The sequence below is a fragment of the Haliotis rubra genome, unplaced genomic scaffold, assembly GCF_003918875.1.
Source record: "Haliotis rubra isolate DU_JTF1 unplaced genomic scaffold, ASM391887v1 Scf2324, whole genome shotgun sequence".
Taxonomy (NCBI): Eukaryota; Metazoa; Mollusca; class Gastropoda; order Lepetellida; family Haliotidae; genus Haliotis; species Haliotis rubra.
The window spans coordinates 1-27,721 of record NW_025766364.1 but is presented as its reverse complement, the minus strand read 5'-3'; the positions used below and the strand labels follow the sequence as shown (position 1 = coordinate 27,721).

The 27,721-nt window shown below is 43.6% G+C and overlaps 1 long non-coding RNA gene across 1 annotated transcript; it reads left to right on the top strand.

Annotated features, from left to right (window-relative positions):
• Positions 1-813: 813 nt before the first annotated feature.
• Positions 814-9,917, top strand: LOC124278185. The gene is made up of 3 exons (XR_006899014.1): positions 814-921; positions 8,773-8,988; positions 9,747-9,917. It is a non-coding gene; the product is annotated as an uncharacterized LOC124278185 (long non-coding RNA).
• Positions 9,918-27,721: the final 17,804 nt, after the last annotated feature.

Genomic DNA, 27,721 nt, shown 5'->3' with positions numbered 1-27,721 from the left:
TAAAAATATACCCCTTTTTTCACCCATAAGACTTTCAAAATGAATTTCTGTTTTATTAACAACTCGTCGCCTGAAAACCAGAGTGTTCTAAGTCCACTTTTGACAAAATGAGTTAGTATGCTCAGGGTAGGTTTTAGAGCATAATCTATTACTCTAGCAACTTTTACAGTGCTATCCAGCTTTGAAAGTTGTTTTCAAACAGAAACTTTGTTCTATCTCCAATTTTGAAGTGATTGTCATCATGGAAATGGAACATTTTAACACTGTTCTTATTTCTGCTTTATCTAATTAAATATAGTCCTCATGAAAGAAAAACAGGTTTAGTACAACCTGGTAAAATGGAAATAACAATCAAATATCGATATAATAATAATAAAGCTAGGTTTTAGCTGTGTTTTTTGACACTTAGAACACTTTGGTTTTGAGAAAAATCACGATTTTCTTTGGTCAAGTGTTCTATCTCCAATCATTTTTCGTGAATTTCTTATTTACTTCAATAGATTGAGCATATAATTTGATATCTTCTGATCCTGTTTAACATGTCACATGCATGTGCAAAATTTGAAAGAATTCGATTGAAAAGTGAAGAAGATATTGTTGTCCTAAACTTCAAGATCGAATTTCTCGAAAATAGTTTTTTGTGACTTAGTACACTCTGGTTTTCAGGCGACGAACTGTCTCATTGCTGTTATAGATTTTATGATTTGACATTTAATGTAATCTCAACACTATTTTCAGCTTGTAGAATGCCTGTTGGTGAATGGGAGGTGTATCTTCACAAATACAGCAGAAAAGAAGCTGTCACATCAATGTGGTATTTCGACATGCCGGCCGAAGTCTGTTGTTGACAGTGTCTAATCAAGCATACTCCTTTGCTTCAATATGCTTCAACGCCTTGTAGAAGTTGCAGTACTTGGACATGTAGGTACATATATAGTACATTTAAGTGTCCCAGTCCAGTTAAGGCACCACAATGTCTCACTACCAAATTCCATCACTCGGTCATCCTCATACATTAGAAATTTCTGACAGTGTCCCCTTAATGCCTCAGTGTGTAGGATTTCAGCTTCCCAGACATGAAATAAGGGCTGTACATCAATCCCAGAAGCTGCTTAGATGTAAATAATAATAACTGACCCTTGTGGAATGTAATATTATGGGTCTGAATTCACATTTTATTGACATGAGAGTGTTCGATATCTTAAAATTATCTGCCCTGTTTACCCAAATACATTGTGTCTTTCTCTAATCCAGTAACCCATAAATTACTGCAGAAGCTCTGTTTTAGCTGATATTGCCAAATACTGTTAATTGTAATTAAAAATATTCAGTTTAGGGCAGGGTAACCAATAAATTTCCAAAGTTATGTGGATTTTTTCACTTTGTTCCCTCTAAACTGGCTTATACATGAAATTGGCAAGTGTAACAGCCTCAAAACAATACACAGTCAATAGTTTTGAATTTCTGGAAGTATTTCAAAGTCTTAGCTTGATTAATCAATAGATTCAAGTGTAAGTTCTTATCATGCTGTGGTCTAAAAGGGATTTCATCTGTTTAAGGGGTCATTTGCCTTGATCGACTAACAGGCGGCAGGGTACTGTGGTCAGTGTTTCAGACTGCTAGGCATAATCCAACCCCTCACTTATTACATTCTGGCAAAGTTCATCATCCAGCCTTACATATGTCAGGATGTTAGAGCTGCTTAATGTTAAACCTGTCCATTCTTCTTCAAAGAGATCGTCCTTGGGGTACATATTATGCATTTTCCGAGCTGAAAATGTCCTGTGACAGTTGTATCAATGTTTTTTGAATAAAAAGATTGAACAATAAATAAACTCTTTTATTTATTATACGGCCCCTACCTCACGGAGTTACCTCCCTTAGCGCATGCGCACCAACTGGGTAGGCTTCTAGACCCGTATCATCTTTCCTTCTGCTGTCACTGCCATGAACAGACGTGCCGTTGAGACTTCATGAGCCGGACACAGCTGACCTTTCTTACAAAGAAATTGACTATGTCTCAAACACCACCTGTATGTATGGTCTTTATTTGCCTATGAAAAAGAACAGTAAAGCTTTACAGTTGGTTGTTTCATAATTGTGACTTGTATTAATTCTAAATACGCGAACTTTCCCGTGGTTTACGCACGTGTTGCTCTGCCATGGCGGGAAGTTTAGCGTGCGATGTGGTCGTAATATTGCGTATTAAAACCAACTATTACTTTCCGTGGTAACCTTCACGTATTTTTCAATGTTTTCTACGTGTTTATATGCTGCTGGCCGCCGTTAGCTACATGCTTGCGTGTTTGCTTTCAGGCCTTTTCATCCTGTTCGGTCTGTGGGCAAAGTATTCCACGGGCCGACAGGCATGAGCAATGCGTTGCCTGTCTTGAGAAGACAGGCCACGAGGCTGACACTTGGGTTTTCCCCCCGGGCCCAAAAGAGGAGGGCGGCCGATACGCTTTTCTACCGGGAGATGCGTGAGGCGGGTGGGGAACTGACCCAGGTCCCCCCCCCCCGTCTAAGACGAAAAAGCAGTCTAAAAAGGGAAAAAAATCCCGTGGCCAAACCCCCTCTCCCGCCAGTACTGGTGGCTTTGACATGTCGATAATGGAAACCTTATTTCAGCAGCATATGGACTCTGTGAAGTCCCTCGTTCGTGAGTCAGTTGGAGGTCTCCGGCAGGAGTTCCTCGCTCACTCCGGACGGGGGGCGGAGAGTCAGGGGGTGGGATCGCCGGGCTCGGCTCGATCCCTCAGCCTTGAGGCGTCTGTAGACCCGTTGCCTTTGGCTTCGGGTCCGGACGCCTCGGCTGCCCCGGAGGGGGAGGTGCTCCCAGTCCCCCTCTCGGAGTTGGCGCAGGGACCGTTGAGTATTCCTGGTGTTCCGGTCCCTGCGCACTCCTCGCCATGAGCGCGGAGGCACCAGTTCTGCCTGGTCTGCCTCCAGCGTCTCGGGACCGGGGTCCGTGCACGCCTGCTGGCGCCGACGTGGAGCACTCTGTCTGCTCTTCCCTCTCCGTGCTTCCTACTGCTAGGCAGCCCACCGGGTCGGGGTTAGGGTCCTCTTTCGGAGGAGACCCAGCCTCTGACTCGGGCTCGGGCGCCGAGTCTATGGAGCTTGGGGAGGTTGAGGAGCATGACGGAGGCTTCCGTTTTGCTTCGGCTCTGCGGGAGGTCCGGCAAAGAATTGCCGAGGGCCTACCCCAAGCCGCGGTGCCTGTTGGTTGCTCGGACTCGGCTGAGTTCCGCTTGCCAGGCGAGGCGTTTGCCCCTCGGCAGCCTACGCAGACGCAGCTCCGCATTCTGCCTTCGTTGGTCTCGGATGTGGTTGATCCCCTCTTGTCTGGCACCCGAGTCCGGTTTGACTTACCAGATCTCGTGCGGCGCTACCAGCTTGGGGAGGACTCCCTGTTCGTAGTCCCCATCGTTGACGAGTGCGTGTTCACTTCCGTAGCCCTGGGGGGAGGCTCGGCTTCCTCCGGAGCAGTTCCGACTGCTCGGCAAGGGCGCCTCACTCCACCTTTTGCCCTCGCGGGCGCCCCCCTGCAGCACGCGTACCGGACCTACGAGGAGGTCTACCGGAACGCGATGCAGCAGGTCAGGGTGGTGGTCCACGAGGCCTACCTCTCCTCGATTCAGAGGTCGGCCCTGGAGGCGGAGGGGCATGCTGGCGACGTCTCGCCGCATGTCGTGCTGCTCCGTCAGCTCTCGGAAGTGCAGGCCCACCTCGCGCGCGACTCTTTGCGGTCTGCAGCGTCGACGGTGATGTGCGCAGTTATGGGGATGCGCAGGCTGTGGCTGTCGATGTCTAGGTACTCGGCAGCGACACAGCAGACCTTGCTGGCCCTCCCTTTCCGTCTGGGAGCGACCCTCTTTCCAGGGGCACAACAGGTCATTCGGGAGGCTGCCGCTGCAGCTACCTCCTTCAAGGACTCTAAGGCCTTGTTGGAGCAACCGCGGGGTGTCTCGCCCCCGCGCTCCCGTTCCACCTTCCTCCGCCGGGGTGCAGCCTACACCCGAGTCTGCTGGCTGGCTTCGGCCGCTTGGTAGGGGTAGGCAGAGGCATAGGTCCGCCAAGGGTAGGGGCAAGGAGCAGTCCTCGACTAGCTCCCAGCCTTTTCGCGGGCGTGGGAGGTCTGCCCCGACCTCCCGTTAACCCATCAGGCTGCCGCTCAAGCCGTGTGTCACACCCAGTCAGCTCCGCTACTCGGGTCCACGCACGCGCTCCTACCCCATATCCCAGTGGGAGGCCGCCTCTCTCTATTCCTGCCGGAATGGGAGAAGGCTACCAACAACGCTTGGGTGCTGGCCACGGTCAGCATAGGCCATTTACCACTGTGGAAGCGAGGTCCGCCCGACTTCACCGGCATACGTCGCACTCCGGTGCCGTCATGTCAAGCCAGGGCGGACATATTGCGCGACGAAGTTCAGGCTCTGCTGGACAAGTCCGCAATCGAGCGCATTCCACCGGGAGAGGAACAGGCGGGATTTTACTCCACGTACTTCCTCGTCCCGAAGAAAGACGGCGGGTTCCGTCCGATTCTCAACCTCAAGGGGTTGAATCGCATGCTAGAAGTACCATCCTTCAAGATGGAGACACTGCGCTCGGTGATCTCATCTGTTCAGCCCGGCGATTGGCTCACGTCAATCGACCTAAAGGATGCGTATCTGCATGTACCAATACATCCATCGTTCAAGCAGTACCTTCGGTTCTCTTACGACGGGATGTGTTACCAATTCAGGGTGCTCCCCTTCGGCATATCGACTGCCCCAAGGGTGTTCACCAAGCTCATGTTAGTCCCAGCTACCCTAGCTCGTTCGCAAGGAAGGCCTTGTTACCCTTACCTAGACGACTGGTTGCTCGGAGCACTAACTCAGCCAGCGAGTCTAGATGCTACTCACACAGTGATAGACATTCTAACTCGACTGGGGTGGATCATCAACCTCAAGAAATCCGACCTGGTACCCACCCAGGACTTGGTTTTTCTTGGAGCGCGATTCCAAACGAACAAGGATCTCGTTTCCTTGTCGCCCGACCGGATCACCAGAGTTCGGGAGATGGTATCTTCATTCCTCTCCCAGCCCCAGGCACCAGCACGGACTTGGCTCCGTCTACTGGGCCATATGGCGGCGACGATCTCTGTAGTGTGGCGGGCGCGGTTGAGGATGCGTCCTATACAGCAAGCTTTGGCTCGGCTGTGGACTCACACGGAGGATCTGGAGCGCAGTCTCACAGTCCCCGAGTGGTTGACACCTCACCTTCAGTGGTGGACAAATGTCGGGAATCTCACCAGGGGGATCCCCTTGGAAATCCCGACGCCAGCTCTCACAGTTCAGACCGATGCGTCCCTCACGGGCTGGGGGGGTGTTCTGGGCAGTCTGTCGGCGTCCGGACTCTGGTCCGAAGCCGAAGCCCACCTTCACATCAACGTGTTGGAACTGAGAGCTGTGCGGTTGGTATTCGAGCGCTTCAGAGAGCATGTCCGTGGCCAGGTAGTCCGTCTTCAGTTGGACAACCAGACGGCCATGTCGTACATCCTGAAGCAGGGAGGCACGGTGTCCCCAGCGCTCCTCCGGGAGGCGTGGGACTTTCTCCTCTGGTGCGATCAGTGCGACTGTCAGGTACTCCCTGTTTATCTCCCGGGGCTGGAGAACGTGCGAGCAGATGCGCTCTCTCGCCGGATCCTGGCCCCGCACGAGTGGATGCTCGACAGGCAGATTTTCAGAGTAATCTCCCAGTTGTACGGGTCGTTCCAGGTGGATCTGTTTGCGTCCGGCGGGACGCATCAGACACCCGTGTTCTGCTCTCGGATACCGGACCCAGGGGCGTTGGCTGCCGACGCCTTCCTGCTGGATTGGACGGGCAAAGTGCTCTGGGCGTTCCCGCCGTTACCACTCATTCCCCGTGTCCTTTCACAGCTGTCCACCCAGCCAGCTCGGCTACTTGTGCTACTGGCACCGCTTTGGCCGTCACAGAGCTGGTTTCCGGTAATTCTCAGGTTTCTGGCTCAGCCTCCTGTTCTATTACCTTTACGACCGGACATTCTCACTCAGAACGGAGCGCCCCACCCAAATCCACGGATTCAGTGGGTGGCTTGGCCTCTGTCAGGTCTAACCTCGAGGCACGCGGAATTCCTGCAGCAGTTGCAGACACAATTCTGGCTTCGAGGCGGGATTCGACAAACGTTCAGTACGAGGATAGGTGGTCCCGCTTATGCGCGCTGGTGTTCAGATAGGGCATTGCAGATCCCTTTCTGCGGATTTAGTCCGAGTATTGGAGTTTTTGCAAGCTCGTTTGGAAGAAGGCCTGGCGGCTTCGACCATTCGTGGCTACTCCACCGCTATTTCCACTTTTCACACCCCTGTCGATGGTGCTCTTCTGGGGCAGCACCCTCTCGTACAGCGCTTTCTTGCTGGCGCGGAACGGATTCGACCTGCGCCAGGCGGCGAACCAGTCCACCTTGGGATTTGTCAATTGTGCTAGATTGGCTGTCCGGTCCAACTTTCTCACACCTATCGGCTATTTCCATTCAGTTGTTAACTTGGAAAGCTGTTTTTCTGGTGGCGGTAACATCTGGACGTAGGGTCGGCGATTTACATGCTATGTCGTCCGACCCGGCGCTGACTGTGTTTCACACGGATCGTGTCAGTATTCGCCTCCCAGATACTTACCGACCGAAGGTCGATCACGCTTTCCATGTGACAGCTCCTATCGAACTTCCTACTCTTACCCAGCCTTCCACATCGGGGACCACTCCTACGAGCACTCACCCGTTGGATGTCCGTAAGACGCTCAAAGTCTATATCAAACGAACGCAGGGAATCCGTACGGGTACCCAGCTGTTCTGTTGTTACGGTGGCGGGAAGGCTGGTGTGCCAGCGAGCAAGCAGACTTTGTCTCGCTGGCTAGTTTCGTGTATTTGTGCCGCTTATCAGGCTAAGGGCAAGCCTCCCCCTGAGGGGTTGAAGGCTCACTCGGTCAGGGCAGTAGCCGCATCAAAAGCTTTTGCATCGGCACTCCCCATTGAAGAGATCTGCTCTGCCGCTATTTGGAGCCGGCCAAGCACGTTTATACGGCACTATCAGCTCGATACACATTCCCGTAATCGTGCGAGCTTTGGCCGTTCTGTTCTCTCCAGTGGACAGTGTCCTGCCACCCTGACCGAGTGAGTCTTGGTTTATTGGTTTGTTTTGACGCTGCTGTACAATAATTGCGTATTATTGACATATCTGCTACTGTGAGCTAACTACATGTACCCCCTTTTGATTCTCTCAGGAGTTATTTGTCGATTGTGAGCGGTATTTACATTCCCCCCTACGGTGCTCACTAATAGACACATGGTGGGTGGGGCTTTGTTGACATTCGCACCACGTGCGTTGTCTCACTATGCTAAATGGAGGTCGTCTTTGAGCACAATTCCTCCCTGTCAGTTCCCCTCCCATAATGCCTCTCGCGGAAGCGCAACTGGGACAAGTGACAGGTGAGTGTTATGGCGTCTGTTCAATTTTTTTCCATGATACGATCGCTATATTTTGTGTGTGCTTGGACAGAATTCCCTCCTCCCTGGCCTCCGGTCTTTGGGAGTCTGTGTTTATGCATAATATGTACCCCAAGGACGATCTCTTTGAAGAAGAATTAACCAAACCTGAAGAGGTTTTCAATTCTTCGAAGAGAGTCGTCCTTGGGGTAGGGCCTCCCGCCTCCCCGCAATTCTGTTCACTGATATATTCAGCAGAAGGAATGATGATACGGGTCTAGGAGCCTACCCAGTTGGTGCGCATGCGCAACGGGAGGTAACTCCGTGAGGTAGGGGCCGTATAATAAATAAAAGAGTTTATTTATTGTTCAATCTTTTTATTCAAAAAACATTGATACAACTGTCACAGGACATTTTTCAGCCGGAAAATGCATAATATGTACCCCAAGGACGACTCTCTTCGAAGAATTGAAAACCTCTTCAGGTTTGGTTAAATTTACTGAGCGAGAAGCGTATGTAAACAAATGAAGAGATAGAGACATGTGACAGCTGTGATTGGATGAAATAGTGTAAGATGTTTATGTTTTTTAAAAGCATATCCAACCAGCAATTAAAACTGACCACAGTTTTAAGTATTCAGTGCTGTCATTTTCATCACCATGACATATGCTTATTGTGTGCACAGATATTTTCAAGTAGGTGACATTTGGTGCGGAACTGGGGTTGATGTGTTCTGCTTCCTGTCCTCGCAAAACAAGCCGGACAAGTTGGCCTGATATTGTTTTATTTTAGTTTAAAGGCCAGAGTGTACCCATGTGTACATGGAATGGCTGTTGATAGCTTGTCTATTTTAAAAAAAATGATAAGGTTACTATAGAAGTCTATGGGAAAACATTTGGTGGTGTGTAACCTCAAGTCAACGGTGGGGCCCAGAGTCTCCCCCTCTCTCGTAGTCAGCTAACAAAAGATTCTCATAACAATTTTTGGCTCCTCCCCCAGAAATACTGTCCTACACCATATAAAAATGACTCATAACCCATCTGACTAATAAGTTACTTTCATTAGTCCCTTTTCAAATAACTCATATTCAAGCTGCACCACTAACTACAATCATTTCCTCTCTTCCAAGACTTAATCGGTACCATCAATTTCTTCCATCATAAATGTACTTTATTAGTGAGCTTAAATCATTCGTGAAGCATTCTTTGGTCAAAATCTGCAGAAATCTTCGAATCGCTTAGACTGGTTCCCATTTATTCCTGGGACAGACTGGAACATTGCTTGGTTCTCAGGTCCCACAGTGCGCTGTATTGTCGTATGTTGCGATATGAGAGACGGGACCCAGCTTTGGACGATCGAATGCAGCGACACCAAGCGGAAGATCCAGTCTGCGAATCAAAATGGCCACCATGCATGAAGGTTTCGGAGATTTCTTGCCAAATCACGATCGGTCATGTGCGGTACTACCAAGTGTCAGGCAAGAGAAACTGATGCAGTTTGTGCATTAGGTAATGTACCATTATTGTCTAACGATTTAGATTGGTAAGAATGCTTAACAACGGTTCCTGCAAGAGTTGAACGATCAGCTGATGTGGTACTGTTGTCTTGGCGAGAGGTGGCTGGACATTATCTACCACACCCGGCTACACATAGTTATCCAACCCGAATCATTAGCCCTAAGACCCTTTCTCCCATCATCTGATATAGTCAGAGTAGGGGAGGGTCAGGGATGTTGTTGCAGTTGGTGGAGGATGCACCAGTTATTGACGTTGTGCTTGGTTATTGATATTATGTCATCTCTTGAAGATTGTGTGCCAGTATCTTAAAACAACCACACTTGTTAACATCATACAACCGTAGTTATCAGAAGTACAAAATTACTCCATTACTTTACCATGTTTGCTTCTCTAAATAAACTGCGGTTGTTGTTTTCTTTACTTTGGATTTAACTTTTCATGTTTTCTGTATTCCACGGTCAATGCATCCAGAAAGTAAGCTAACTTGAGTTTTGGATAAGTTCATTTGCTCTGGTTAATGGTAACATATTGATATTGTTGAAAAAACTGGGTTGTTGCAATACTTTTTTCCATGTGTATGTACAGTGTGCAGAAACAAATGAGCAACACTTGTTCCATTCATGTATTAGCGGTCTGAGATTTGTATAAACGTATGTAAATAATATTTACTCCCGAAACTTAGGGTACTTGTTTCTTCTTCCAAGTTGATATCAAAAATGTTAAATTTATTGTGCTTGTTCCTCCATCAGTTTTGCAGGGTGTCCAGGAACACCTGGTGTCCCAGTGCACCACAGTCATCAAAGAAGTTGGGCTGCATCAAACGTGCACTGCAGGTTGGTCTGTTTCGGAAGAGTGTTTACTCCAGTAATACAAAAAGGTGGTGCTGTCATATTTCTGGAATATTGCTCACTGATAGAAAGACCGACATGGTCACATAACAACTCAACAGTCATGTCAGTAGTCACATGACAACATGATACAGTCATGTCAGTAGTCACATGACAACTCAACACAGTCATGTCAGTAGTCACATAACAACTCAACACAGTCATGTCAGTAGTCATATGACAACATGATACAGTCATGTCAGTAGTCATATGACAACATGATACAGTCATGTCAGTAGTCACATAACTCTACACAGTCATGTCAGTAGTCACATGACAACAAGAAACAGTCATGTCAGTAGTCACATAACAACTGAACACAGTCATGTCAGTAGTCACATGACAACACAATACAGTCATGTCAGTAGTCACATAACTCGTCAGTCATGTCAGTAGTCACATGACAACTCAACACAGTCATGTCAGTAGTCATATGACAACACAGTCATGTCAGTAGTCACATGATAACACGAAACAGTCATGTCAGTAGTCACATAACAACTGAACACAGTCATGTCAGTAGTCACATGACAACACTATACAGTCATGTCTGTAGTCACATAACTCAACACAGTCATGTCAGTAGTCACATAACAACACGATACAGTCATGTCTGTAGTCACATAACAACTCAACATTCATTTCAGTAGTCACATGACAACACGACACAGTCATGTCAGTAGTCACATGTCAACACAATACAGCCATGTCAGTAGTCACATAACTCAACACAGTCATGTCAGTAGTCACATGACAACACGATACAGTCATGTCAATAGTCATATGACAACTCAACACAGTCGTGTCAGTAGTCACATGACAACTCAACACAGTCATGTCAGTAGTCATATTACAACACGACACAGTCATGTCAGTAGTCACATGACAACTCAACACAGTCGTGTCAGTAGTCACATGACAACTCAACACAGTCATGTCAGTAGTCACATAACTCAACACAGTCATGTCAGTAGTCACATGACAACTCAACACAGTCATGTCAGTAGTCACATGACAACTCAACACAGTCATGTCAGTAGTCACATAACTCAACACAGTCATGTGAGTAGTCATATGACAACACAGTCATGTCAGTAGTCACATTCCAACTCAACACAGTCGTGTCAGTAGTCACATGACAACACAATACAGTCATGTCAGTTGTCACATAACTCTACTCAGTCATGTCAGTAATCACATGACAACACAAAACAGTCATGTCAGTAGTCACATAACTCAACACAGTCATGTCAGTAGTCACATGACAACTCAACACAGTCATGTCAGTAGTCATGTCAACACGTAGTCATGTCAGTAGTCAACATGAACAACAGTACAGTCATGTCAGTAGTCACATAACAACTCAACACAGTCATGTCAGTAGTCACATGACAACACAAAACAGTCATGTCAGTAGTCACATAACAAGTCAACACAGTCATGTCAGTAGTGACATGACAACACAATACAGTCATGTCAGTAGTCACATAACAACTCAACACAGTCATGTCAGTAGTCACATGACAACTCAACACAGTCATGTCATGTCAGTAGTCACATGACAACTTGAACACTGACATGTCAGTAGTCATATGACAACACGATACAGTCATATGACAACATAATCAGTCATGTCAGTAGTCATATGACAACATAATACAGTCATGTCAGTAGTCATATGACAACACAATACAGTCATGTCAGTAGTCACATAACAACTCAACACAGTCATGTCAGTAGTCACATGACAACTCAACACAGTCATGTCAGTAGTCACATAACAACTCAACACAGTCATGTCAGTAGTGATATGGAAACACAGTCATGTCAGTCAGTCATCCACAACATGTCAACATTGTCATGTCAGTAGTCACATGACAACACAATACAGTCATGTCAGTAGTCACATAACTCAACACAGTCATGTCAGTAGTCACATGACAACTCAACACAGTCATGTCAGTAGTCACATGACAACACGACACAGTCATGTCAGTAGTCACATGACAACTCAACACAGTCATGTCAGTAGTCACACACAACAAACACGAAAGAGTCATGTCAGTAGTCACATGACAACACAATACAGTCATGTCAGTAGTCACATAACAACACAATACAGTCATGTCAGTAGTCACATGACAACTCAACACAGTCATGTCAGTAGTCACATAACAACTCAACAGTCATGTCAGTAGTCACATGACAACACAATACAGTCATGTCAGTAGTCACATAACAACTCAACATAGTCATGTCAGTAGTCACATGACAACACATACAGTCATGTCAGTAGTCATATGACAACTCAACACAGTCATGTCAGTAGTCACATGACAACTCAACACAGTCATGTCAGTAGTCACATGACAACTCAACACAGTCATGTCAGTAGTCACATTACAACACAACACAGTCATGTCAGTAGTCACATGACAACTCAACACAGTCATGTCAGTAGTCACATGACAACTCAACACAGTCATGTCAGTAGTCACATAACTCAACACAGTCACATGTCATGTAGTCACATGACAACTCATGACAACAACACAGTCATGTCAGTAGTCACATGACAACTCAACACAGTCATGTCAGTAGTCACATAACTCAACACAGTCATGTCAGTAGTCATATGACAACACAGTCATGTCAGTAGTCACATTCCAACTCAACACAGTCATGTCAGTAGTCACATGACAACACAATACAGTCATGTCAGTAGTCACATAACTCTAACACAGTCATGTCAGTAGTCACATGACAACACAACACAGTCATGTCAGTAGTCACATAACTCAACACAGTCATGTCAGTAGTCACATGACAACTCAACACAGTCATGTCAGTAGTCACATGACAACAGAATACAGTCATGTCAGTAGTCACATAACTCAACACAATCATGTCAGTAGTCACATGACAACACAAAACAGTCATGTCAGTAGTCACATAGCAAGTCAACACAGTCATGTCAGTAGTGACATGACAACACGATACAGTCATGTCAGTAGTCACATAACTCAACACAGTCATGTCAGTAGTCACATGACAACTCAACACAGTCATGTCAGTAGTCACTTGACAACTTGACACTGACATGTCAGTAGTCATATGACAACACGATACAGTAATGTCAGTAGTCATATGACAACATAATACAGTCATGTCATTAGTCATATGATAACACGATACAGTCATGTCAGTAGTCACATAACAACTCAACACAGTCATGTCAGTAGTTACATGACAACTCAACACAGTCATGTCAGTAGTCACATAACAACTCAACACAGTCATGTCAGTAGTGATATGGAAACACAGTCATGTCAGTAGTCACATCCCAACTCAACATTGTCATGTCAGTAGTCACATGACAACACAATACAGTCATGTCAGTAGTCACATAACTCAACACAGTCATGTCAGTAGTCACATTCCAACTCAACAGTCATGTCAGTAGTCACATGACAACACGAAAGAGTCATGTCAGTAGTCACATTCCAACTCAACAGTCATGTCAGTATTGTCACATGACAACACGAAAGAGTCATGTCTGTAGTCCCATGACAACACGATACAGTCATGTCAGTAGTCACATAACAACACAATACAGTAATGTAAGTAGTCACATAACTCAACACAGTCATGTTAATAGTCACATAACAACTCAACAGTCATGTCAGTATTGTCACATGACAACACGAAAGAGTCATGTCTGTAGTCCCATGACAACACGATACAGTCATGTCAGTAGTCACATAACAACTCAAGACAGTCATGTCAGTAGTCACATGACAACTCAACACAGTCATGTCAGTAGTCACATAACAACTCAACACAGTCATGTCAGTAGTCACATGACAACTCAACACAGTCATGTCAGTAGTCACATAACTCAACACAGTCATGTCAGTAGTCACATGACAACTCAACACAGTCATGTCAGTAGTCACATAAGCAAGTCAACACAGTCATGTCAGTAGTCACATGACAACACAATACAGTCATGTCAGTAGTCACATAACAACTCAACACAGTCATGTCAGTAGTCACATAACTCAACACAGTCATGTCAGTAGTCACATGACAACTCAACACAGTCATGTCAGTAGTGATATGAAAACACAGTCATGTCAGTAGTCACATAACTCAACACAGTCATGTCAGTAGTGATATGAAACACACAGTCATGTCAGTAGTGATATGAAAACACAGTCATGTCAGTAGTCACTTTCCAACTCAACATTGTCATGTCATTAGTCACATAACAACTCAAGAGTCATGTCAGTAGTCACATAACTCAACACAGTCATGTTAATAGTCAACTAACAACTCAACAGTCATGTCAGTATTGTCACATGACAACAAGAAAGAGTCATGTCTGTAGTCAGATGACAACACGATACAGTCATGTCAGTAGTCACATAACAACTCAATACAGTCATGTCAGTGGTCACATGACAACTCAACACAGTCATGTCAGGAGTAATCACATAACAACTCAACACAGTCATGTCAGTAGTCACATTCCAACTCAACATTGTCATGTCAGTAGTGACATGACAACACAATACAGTCATGTCAGTAGTCACATAACAACTCAACACAGTCATGTCAGTAGTCATATAACTCAACACAGTCATGTCAGTAGTCACATAACTCAACACAGTCATGTCAGTAGTCACATGACAACTCAACACAGTCATGTCAGTAGTCACATGACAACTCAACACAGTCATGTCAGTAGTAGTCATATGACAACACGATACAGTCATGTCAGTAGTCATATGACAACATCAACACAGTCATGTCAGTAGTCACATGACAACACAACACAGTCATGTCAGTAGTCACATGACAACTCAACACAGTCATGTCAGTAGTCACATGACAACTCAACACAGTCATGTCAGTAGTCACATACAACTCAACACAGTCATGTCAGTAGTCACATGACAACTCAACACAGTCATGTCAGTAGTCACATGACAACTCAACACAGTCATGTCAGTAGTCACATGACAACACAATACAGTCATGTCAGTAGTCACATGTCAGTCATGTCATCATGACAACATCAATACAGTCATGTCAGTAGTCACATGACAACTCAACAGTCATGTCAGTAGTAGTCACATGACAACTCAACACAGTCATGTCAGTAGTCACATGACAACTCAACACAGTCATGTCAGTAGTCATATGACTCAACACAGTCATGTCAGTAGTCACATTCCAACTCAACACAGTCATGTCAGTAGTCACATGACAACACAACACACAGTCATGTCAGTAGTCAACTACACAGTCATGTCAGTACAACTCAACACAGTCATGTCATGTGACAACACAACATGTCATGTCAGTAGTCACATGACAAACACAGTCATGTCAGTAGTCAACAACACAGTCATGTCAGTAGTCACATGACAACTCAACACAGTCATGTCAGTAGTCACATAACAACTCAACACAGTCATGTCAGTAGTCACATGACAACTCAACACAGTCATGTCAGTAGTCACATGACAACATAACACAGTCATGTCAGTAGTCATATGACAACACGATACAGTCATGTCAGTAGTCACATAACAACTCAACACAGTCATGTCAGTAGTGACATGACAACACAATACAGTCATGTCAGTAGTCACATAATTCAACACAGTCATGTCAGTAGTGGCATGACAACTCAACACAGTCATGTCAGTAGTCACATAACTCAACACAATCATGTCAGTAGTCACATGACAACACAAAACAGTCATGTCAGTAGTCACTTGGCAACTTGACACTGTCAGTCATATCAGTAGTCACAGTCATGACAACACAACAACACAGTCATGTCAGTAGTCACATGACAACATAACACAGTCATGTCAGTAGTCACATGACAACTCAACACAGTCATGTCAGTAGTCACATGACAACTCAACACAGTCATGTCAGTAGTCACATGACAACTCAACACAGTCATGTCAGTAGTCATATGACAACCGAGTCATGTCAGTAGTCACATTCCAACTCAACACAGTCATGTCAGTAGTCACATGACAACACAACACAGTCATGTCAGTAGTCACATGACAACTCAACACAGTCATGTCAGTAGTCACATGACAACACAAACAGTCATGTCAGTAGTCACATGACAACTCAACACAGTCATGTCAGTAGTCACATGTCAACTCAACACAGTCATGTCAGTAGTCACATGACAACACAACACAGTCATGTCAGTAGTCACATGACAACATCAATACAGTCATGTCAGTAGTCACATGTAACACAATCAGTCATGTCAGTAGTCACATACAACTCAATACAGTCATGTCAGTAGTCACATGACAACTCAACACAGTCATGTCAGTAGTCACATGACAACACAACACAGTCATGTCAGTAGTCACATGACAACTCAACACAGTCATGTCAGTAGTCACATGACAACACAACACAGTCATGTCAGTAGTCACATAACAACTCAACACAGTCATGTCAGTAGTCACATGACAACACAAAACAGTCATGTCAGTAGTCACATGACAACTCGACACTGACATGTCAGTAGTCATATGACAACACAATACAGTCATGTCAGTAGTCATATGACAACATAATACAGTCATGTCAGTAGTCACATAACAACACAACACAGTCATGTCAGTAGTCACATGACAACTCAACACAGTCATGTCAGTAGTCACATGACAACTCAACACAGTCATGTCAGTAGTCATATGACAACACAGTCATGTCAGTAGTCACATTCCAACTCAACATTGTCATGTCAGTAGTCACATGACAACACAATACAGTCATGTCAGTAGTCACATAACTCAACACAGTCATGTCAGTAGTCACATGACAACACAACACAGTCATGTCAGTAGTCACATAACAACTCAACACAGTCATGTCAGTAGTCACATGACAACTCAACACAGTCATGTCAGTAGTCACATAACAACTCAACACAGTCATGTCAGTAGTCACATGACAACACAATACAGTCATGTCAGTAGTCACATGAACAACTCAACACAGTCATGTCAGTAGTCACATGATGACAACACAATATGTCAGTCATGTCAACTCAGTCATGACAACTCAACACAGTCATGTCAGTAGTCACATGACAACTCAACACAGTCATGTCAGTAGTCACATGACAACTCAACACAGTCATGTCAGTAGTCACATGACAACACAACACAGTCATGTCAGTAGTCACATGACAACTCAACACAGTCATGTCATGTCAGTAGTCATGTCAGTAGTCACATGAACAACATACAGTCAGTCATGTCAGTAGTCACATAACTCAACACAGTCATGTCAGTAGTCACATAACTCAACACAGTCATGTCAGTAGTAGTCACATGACAACTCAACAGTCATGTCAGTCATGTCATACAGTCACAGTCATATGACAACACGATACAGTCATGTCAGTAGTCACATGACAACATCAATACAGTCATGTCAGTAGTCATATGACAACAACAACACAGTCATGTCAGTAGTCATATGACAACACAACACAGTCATGTCAGTAGTCATATGACAACTCAACACAGTCATGTCAGTAGTCACATGACAACTCAACACAGTCATGTCAGTAGTCACATAGTCAATGACAACACAGTCATGTCAGTAGTCACATGACAACTCAACACAGTCATGTCAGTAGTCACATGACAACTCAACACAGTCATGTCAGTAGTCACATGACAACATAACACAGTCATGTCAGTAGTCATATGACAACACAATCACAGTCATGTCAGTAGTCACATGACAACACAACACAGTCATGTCAGTAGTCACATGACAACACAACACAGTCATGTCAGTAGTCACATGACAACTCAACACAGTCATGTCAGTAATCACATGACAACTCAACACAGTCATGTCAGTAGTCATGACAACTCAACACAGTCATGTCAGTAGTCACATGACAACTCAACATTGTCATGTCAGTAGTCACATGACAACTCAACACAATACAGTCATGTCAGTAGTCACATGACAACTCAACACAGTCATGTCAGTAGTCACATGACAACACAAACACAGTCATGTCAGTAGTCACATAACAACTCAACACAGTCATGTCAGTAGTCACATGACAACTCAACACAGTCATGTCAGTAGTCACATGACAACTCAACACAGTCATGTCAGTAGTCACATGACAACACAATACAGTCATGTCAGTAGTCACATGACAACTCAACACAGTCATGTCAGTAGTCACATGACAACTCAACACAGTCATGTCAGTAGTCACATGACAACTCAACACAGTCATGTCAGTAGTCACATGACAACTCAACACAGTCATGTCAGTAGTCACATAACAAGTCAACACAGTCATGTCAGTAGTCACATGACAACAACAACACACAGTCATGTCAGTAGTCACATGACAACAACACAGTCATGTCAGTAGTCACATGACAACAACACAGTCATGTCAGTAGTCACATGACAACACAAACACACAGTCATAGTCAGTAGTCTCAACAGTCATGACAACACAACACAGTCATGTCAGTAGTCATATGACAACACAATACAGTCATGTCAGTAGTCATATGACAACACATACAGTCATGTCAGTAGTCACATGACAACTCAACACAGTCATGTCAGTAGTCACATGACAACTCAACACAGTCATGTCAGTAGTCACATGACAACTCAACACAGTCATGTCAGTAGTCATATGACAACAGAGTCATGTCAGTAGTCACATTCCAACTCAACATTGTCATGTCAGTAGTCACATGACAACACAATACAGTCATGTCAGTAGTCACATAACTCAACACAGTCATGTCAGTAGTCACATGACAACTCAACACAGTCATGTCAGTAGTCACATAACAACTCAACACAGTCATGTCAGTAGTCACATGACAACTCAACAGTCATGTCAGTAGTCACATGACAACTCAACACAGTCATGTCAGTAGTCATATGACAACACAACACAGTCATGTCAGTAGTCACATGACAACAACACAGTCATGTCAGTCAGTCAGTAGTCACATGACAACTCAACACAGTCATGTCAGTAGTCACATAACAACTCAACACAGTCATGTCAGTAGTCACATGACAACTCAACACAGTCATGTCAGTAGTCACATGACAACTCAACACAGTCATGTCAGTAGTCACATGACAACACAAAACAGTCATGTCAGTAGTCACATTACAACTCAACACAGTCATATCAGTAGTCACATGACAACACGATACAGTCATGTCAGTAGTCACATAACTCAACACAGTCATGTCAGTAGTCACATAACACAACACAGTCATGTCAGTAGTCACTTGACAACTTGACACTGACATGTCAGTAGTCATATGACCACACGATACAGTCATGTCAGTAGTCATATGACAACATAATACAGTCATGTATGTAGTCATATGACAACACAATACAGTCATGTCAGTAGTCACATGACAACTCAACACAGTCATGTCAGTAGTCATATGACAACATAATACAGTCATGTCAGTAGTCACATGACAACACAACACAGTCATGTCATGTCAGTAGTCACTTGACAACTCAACACAGTCATGTCATAGTCATATGACAACATATACAACACGAGTAGTCAGTCATGTCATGTCAGTAGTCATATGACAACATAAAACAGTCATGTCAGTAGTCATATGACAACACGATACAGTCATGTCAGTAGTCACATGACAACAATACAGTCATGTCAGTAGTCACATGACAACTCAACACAGTCATGTCAGTAGTCACATGACAACTCAACACAGTCATGTCAGTAGTCACATGACAACTCAACACAGTCATGTCAGTAGTCACATGACAACTCAACATTGTCATGTCAGTAGTCACATGACAACAAATACAGTCACAAGTCACATAACAACACAGTCATGTCAGTAGTCACATGACAACTCAACACAGTCATGTCAGTAGTCACATGACAACTCAACACAGTCATGTCAGTAGTCACATGACAACTCAACACAGTCATGTCAGTAGTCACATAACAACTCAACACAGTCATGTCAGTAGTCACATGACAACTCAACACAGTCATGTCAGTAGTCACATCATTAAACAACTCAACACAGTCATGTCAGTAGTCATATGACAACACGATACAGTCATGTCAGTAGTCACATGACAACTCAACACAGTCATGTCAGTAGTCACATGACAACACAATACAGTCATGTCAGTAGTCACATGACAACATCAAACACAGTCATGTCAGTAGTCACATGACAACTCAACACAGTCATGTCAGTAGTCACATAACAACAACACAGTCATGTCAGTAGTCACATGACAACACAAAACAGTCATGTCAGTAGTCACACTCAACACACTGACACTCACATATCAGTAGTCAACATCATGTCAGTAGTCACATGATACAGTCATGTCAGTAGTCATATGACAACATAATACAGTCATGTCAGTAGTCACATAACAAGTCAACACAGTCATGTCAGTAGTCACATGACAACTCAACACAGTCCTGTCAGTAGTCACATGACAACTCAACACAGTCATGTCAGTAGTCATATGACAACAGAGTCATGTCAGTAGTCACATTCCAACTCAACATTGTCATGTCAGTAGTCACATGACAACAACACAATACAGTCATGTCAGTAGTCACATAACATAACTCAACACAGTCATGTCAGTAGTCACATGACAACACAACACAGTCATGTCAGTAGTCACATAACAACTCAACACAGTCATGTCAGTAGTCACATGACAACACAAAACAGTCATGTCAGTAGTCACATAACAACTCAACACAGTCATGTCAGTAGTCACATGACAACACAACACAGTCATGTCAGTAGTCACATAACAACTCAACACAGTCATGTCAGTAGTCACATGACAACACAACACAGTCATGTCAGTAGTCACATAACAACAACACAGTCATGTCAGTAGTCACATGACAACTCAACACAGTCATGTCAGTAGTCACATGACAACTCAACACAGTCATGTCAGTAGTCACATGACAACACAAAACAGTCATGTCAGTAGTCACATGACAACAAGTCCAACACAGTCATGTCAGTAGTCACATGACAACACGATACAGTCATGTCAGTAGTCACATAACTCAACACAGTCATGTCAGTAGTCACATGACAACACAACACAGTCATGTCAGTAGTCACATGACAACTCAACACAGTCATGTCAGTAGTCACATGACAACACGATACAGTCATGTCAGTAGTCATATGACAACATAATACAGTCATGTCAGTAGTCATATGACAACACAATACAGTCATGTCAGTAGTCATATGACAACATGATACAGTCATGTCAGTAGTCACATGACAACATCATACAGTCATGTCAGTAGTCACATAACAACAACACAACACAGTCAGTAGTCACATGACAACTCAACACAGTCATGTCAGTCACATGACAACTCAACACTGTCATGTCAGTAGTCACATGACAACACATACAGTCATGTCAGTAGTCACATGACAACATCAACACAGTCATGTCAGTAGTCATATGACAACACATGACAACAGTCATGTCAGTAGTCATGATGACAACACAATACAGTCATGTCAGTAGTCACATGACAACTCAACACAGTCATGTCAGTAGTCACATGACAACTCAACACAGTCATGTCAGTAGTCACATGACAACACAATACAGTCATGTCAGTAGTCACATGACAACTCAACACAGTCATGTCAGTAGTCACATGACAACTCGACACAGTCATGTCAGTAGTCATATGACAACACGACACAGTCATGTCAGTAGTCACATGACAACATGATACAGTCATGTCAGTAGTCACATGACAACTCAACACAGTCATGTCAGTAGTCACATGACAACTCAACACAGTCATGTCAGTAGTCACATGACAACTTGACACAGACATGTCAGTAGTCATATGACAACACGATACAGTCATGTCAGTAGTCATATGACAACATAAAACAGTCATGTATGTAGTCATATGACAACACGATACAGTCATGTCAGTAGTCATATGACAACACGATACAGTCATGTCAGTAGTCATATGACAACATAACACAGTCATGTCAGTAGTCATATGACAACACGATACAGTCATGTCAGTAGTCACATAACAACTCAACACAGTCATGTCAGTAGTCATATGAAAACACAGTCATGTCAGTAGTCACATTCCAAGTCAACATTGTCATGTCATTAGTCACCTGACAACACAATACAGTCATGTCAGTAGTCACATAACTCAACACAGTCATGTCAGTAGTCACATGACAACTCAACAGTCATGTCAGTATTGTCACATGACAACACGAAACAGTCATGTCAGTAGTCACATAACTCAACACAGTCATGTCAGTAGTCACATAGCTCAACACAGTCATGTCAGTAGTCACATGACAACACAAAACAGTCATGTCAGTAGTCATATGACAACATCAACACAGTCATGTCAGTAGTCATATGACAACACGATACAGTCATGTCAGTAGTCATATGACAACACGATACAGTCATGTCAGTAGTCACATGACAACCCAACACAGTCATGTCAGTAGTCACATCACAACACGACACAGTCATGTCAGTAGTCACATGACAACACGATAGTGTCATGTCAGTAGTCACATGACAACTCAACACAGTCATGTCAGTAGTCACATGACAACTCAACACAGTCATGTCAGTAGTCACATAACAACACAACACAGTCATGTCAGTAGTCACATAACTCAACACAGTCATGTCAGTAGTCACATGACAACTCAACACAGTCATGTCAGTAGTCATATGACAACATGAACACAGTCATGTCAGTAGTCATATGACAACACGATACAGTCATGTCAGTAGTCATATGACAACTCAACACAGTCATGTCAGTAGTCACATGACAACTCAACACAGTCATGTCAGTAGTCACATGACAACTCAACACAGTCATAGTCAGTAGTCATGTCATGACATTCCACAACATCATGTCAGTAGTCACATTCCAACTCAACACAGTCATGTCAGTAGTCACATGACAACTCAACACAGTCATGTCAGTAGTCACATGACAACTCAACACAGTCATGTCAGTAGTCACATGACAACTCAACACAGTCATGTCAGTAGTCACATGACAACTCAACACAGTCATGTCAGTAGTCACATAACTCAACACAGTCATGTCAGTAGTCACTTGACAACTTGACACTGACATGTCAGTAGTCATATGACAACACGATACAGTCATGTCAGTAGTCATATGACAACATAATACAGTCATGTATGTAGTCATATGACAACACGATACAGTCATGTCAGTAGTCATATGATAACTCAATACAGTCATGTCAGTAGTCACATGACAACTCAACACAGTCATGTCAGTAGTCACATGACAACTCAACACAGTCATGTCAGTAGTCATATGACAACAACACAGTCATGTCAGTAGTCACATTCCAACTCAACATTGTCATGTCATTAGTGACATGACAACACAATGCAGTCATGTCAGTTGTCTCATAACTCAACAGTCATGTCAGTAGTCACATAACAACTCAACACAGTCATGTCAGTAGTGATATGACAACACAGTCATGTCAGTAGTCACATTCCAAGTCAACATTGTCATGTCATTAGTCACATGACAACACAATGCAGTCATGTCAGTAGTCACATAACTCAACACAGTCATGTCAGTAGTCACATGACAACTCAACACAGTCATGTCAGTAGTCACATAACTCAACACAGTCATGTCAGTAGTCACATCAACAACACAGTCATGTCAGTAGTCACATGACAACTCAACACAGTCATGTCAGTAGTCACGATGTCATGTCAAGTCACATAACAACTCAACACAGTCATGTCAGTAGTCACATGACAACAAACACAGTCATGTCAGTAGTCACATGACAACTCAACACAGTCATGTCAGTAGTCATATGACAACACAATACAGTCATGTCAGTAGTCACATGACAACACAGTCATGTCAGTAGTATACAGTCATACAGTCATGTAGTCATATGACAACACAATACAGTCATGTCAGTAGTCATATGACAACATGATACAGTCATGTCAGTAGTCACATGACAACTCAACACAGTCATGTCAGTAGTCACATGACAACACAGTCAACACAGTCAGTAGTCACATGACAACACAATACAGTCATGTCAGTAGTCACATAACAACTCAACACAGTCATGTCAGTAGTCACATGACAACTCAACACAGTCATGTCAGTAGTCACATGACAACAGGTACAGTCATGTCAGTAGTCACATAACAACTCAACACAGTCATGTCAGTAGTCACATAACAACTCAACAGTCATGTCAGTATAGTCACATGACAACACGAAAGAGTCATGTCTGTAGTCACATGACAACACGATACAGTCATGTCAGTAGTCACATAACAACTCAACACAGTCATGTCAGTAGTCACATGACAACTCAACACAGTCATGTCAGTAGTCACATAACAACTCAACACAGTCATGTCAGTAGTCACATGACAACTCAACACAGTCATGTCAGTAGTGACATGACAACTCAATACAGTCATGTCAGTAGTCACATAACAACTCAACACAGTCATGTCAGTAGTCACATAACTCAACACAGTCATGTCAGTAGTCACATGACAACTCAATACAGTCATGTCAGTAGTCACATGACAACCCAACACAGTCATGTCAGTAGTCATATGACAACACAGTCATGTCAGTAGTTACATGACAACACAAAACAGTCATGTCAGTAGTCACATAGCAACTCAACACAGTCATGTCAGTAGTCACATGACAACTCAACAGTCATGTCAGTAGTCACATAACAACTCAACACAGTCATGTCAGTAGTCATATGACAACACAGTCATGTCAGTAGTCACATTCCAAGTCAACATTGTCATGTCAGTAGTCACATGACAACACAATACAGTCATGTCAGTAGTCACATAACTCAACACAGTCATGTCAGTAGTCACATGACAACTCAACACAGTCATGTCAGTAGTCACATAACTCAACACAGTCATGTCAGTAGTCACATGACAACTCAACACAGTCATGTCAGTAGTCACATGACAACTCAATACAGTCATGTCAGTAGTCACATGACAACTCAACACAGTAACACAGTCATGTCAGTAGTCACATGACAACTCAACACAGTCATGTCAGTAGTCACATCAGTAGTCAACATCAACACAGTCATGTCAGTAGTCACATGACAACTCAACACAGTCATGTCAGTAGTCACATGACAACTCAACACAGTCATGTCAGTAGTCACATAACTCAACACAGTCATGTCAGTAGTCACATGACAACTCAACACAGTCATGTCAGTAGTCACATGACAACTCAACACAGTCATGTCAGTAGTCACATGACAACACAACACAGTCATGTCAGTAGTCACATGACAACTCAACACAGTCATGTCAGTAGTCACATGACAACTCAACAGTCATGTCAGTAGTCACATGACAACACAACACAGTCATGTCAGTAGTCACATGACAACTCAACACAGTCATGTCAGTAGTCACATGACAACTCAACACAGTCATGTCAGTAGTCACATGACAACTCAACACAGTCATGTCAGTAGTCACATGACAACTCAACACAGTCATGTCAGTAGTCACATGACAACTCAATACAGTCATGTCAGTAGTCACATGACAACTCAACACAGTCATGTCAGTAGTCACATGACATGACAACACATCAACAACACAGTCATGTCAGTAGTCACATGACAACTCAACACAGTCATGTCAGTAGTCACATGACAACTCAACACAGTCATGTCAGTAGTCACATGACAACTCAACACAGTCATGTCAGTAGTCACATAACAACACAACACAGTCATGTCAGTAGTCACATGACAACACAGTCATGTCATGTCAGTAGTCACATGACAACATCAACACAGTCATGTCAGTAGTCACATAGACAACAACACAGTCATGTCAGTCATCACATCAGTCAACACAGTAGTCACATATGACAACATCAACACAGTCATGTCAGTAGTCACATGACAACTCAACACAGTCATGTCAGTAGTCACATGAACTCAACACAGTCATGTCAGTAGTCACATGACAACACTCAACACAGTCATGTCAGTAGTCACATAACAACTCAACACAGTCATGTCAGTAGTCACATGACAACACGATACAGTCATGTCAGTAGTCATATGACAACACAATACAGTCATGTCAGTAGTCACATGACAACACAACACAGTCATGTCAGTAGTCACATAACAACTCAACACAGTCATGTCAGTAGTCATACAGTCATGTCAGTCAGTCACATGACAACTCAACACAGTCATGTCAGTAGTCACATGACAACTCTCAACACAGTCATGTCAGTAGTCACATGAACAACTCAACACAGTCATGTCAGTAGTCACATGACAACTCAACAGTCATGTCAGTAGTCACATAACAACTCAACACAGTCATGTCAGTAGTCACATGACAACACAGTCATGTCAGTAGTCACATTTCAACTCAACATTGTCATGTCATTAGTGACATGACAACACAACACAGTCATGTCAGTAGTCACATGACAACTCAACACAGTCATGTCAGTAGTCACATGACAACTCAACACAGTCATGTCAGTAGTCACATGACAACAACACAGTCATGTCAGTAGTCACATGACAACTCAACACAGTCATGTCAGTAGTCACTTGACAACTTGACACTGACATGTCAGTAGTCATATGACAACACGATACAGTCATGTCATAGTCAGTAGTCAGTCATGTCATGTAGTCATATGACAACTCAATACAGTCATGTCAGTAGTCACATGACAACTCAACACAGTCATGTCAGTAGTCACATGACAACATCAACAGTCATGTCAGTAGTCACATGACAACATCAATACAGTCATGTCAGTAGTCACATGACAACTCAACACAGTCATGTCAGTAGTCACATGACAACACTCAACACAGTCATGTCAGTAGTCACATACACAACTCAACACAGTCATGTCAGTAGTCACATGACAACTCAACACAGTCATGTCAGTAGTCACATGACAACTCAACACAGTCATGTCAGTAGTCACATGACAACTCAACACAGTCATGTCAGTAGTCACATAACAACTCAACAGTCATGTCAGTAGTCACATGACAACTCAACACAGTCATGTCAGTAGTCATATGACAACTCAACACAGTCATGTCACACATGACAACTCACAGTCATGTCAGTAGTCACATGACAACTCAACACAGTCATGTCAGTAGTCACATGACAACAACACAGTCATGTCAGTAGTCACATGACAACTCAACACAGTCATGTCAGTAGTCACATGACAACAACAGTCATGTCAGTAGTGGCATGACAACTCAACACAGTCATGTCAGTAGTCACACATAACAACTCAACACAGTCATGTCAACACAGTCATGTCATGACAACTCAACACAGTCATGTCAGTAGTCACATGACAACACAACACAGTCATGTCAGTAGTCACATGACAACACAATACAGTCATGTCAGTAGTCACATGACAACTCAACACAGTCATGTCAGTAGTCACATGACAACTCAACACAGTCATGTCAGTAGTCACATGACAACACAACACAGTCATGTCAGTAGTCACATGACAACACAACACAGTCATGTCAGTAGTCACATAACTCAACACAGTCATGTCAGTAGTCACATGAACAACTCAACAGTCATGTCAGTA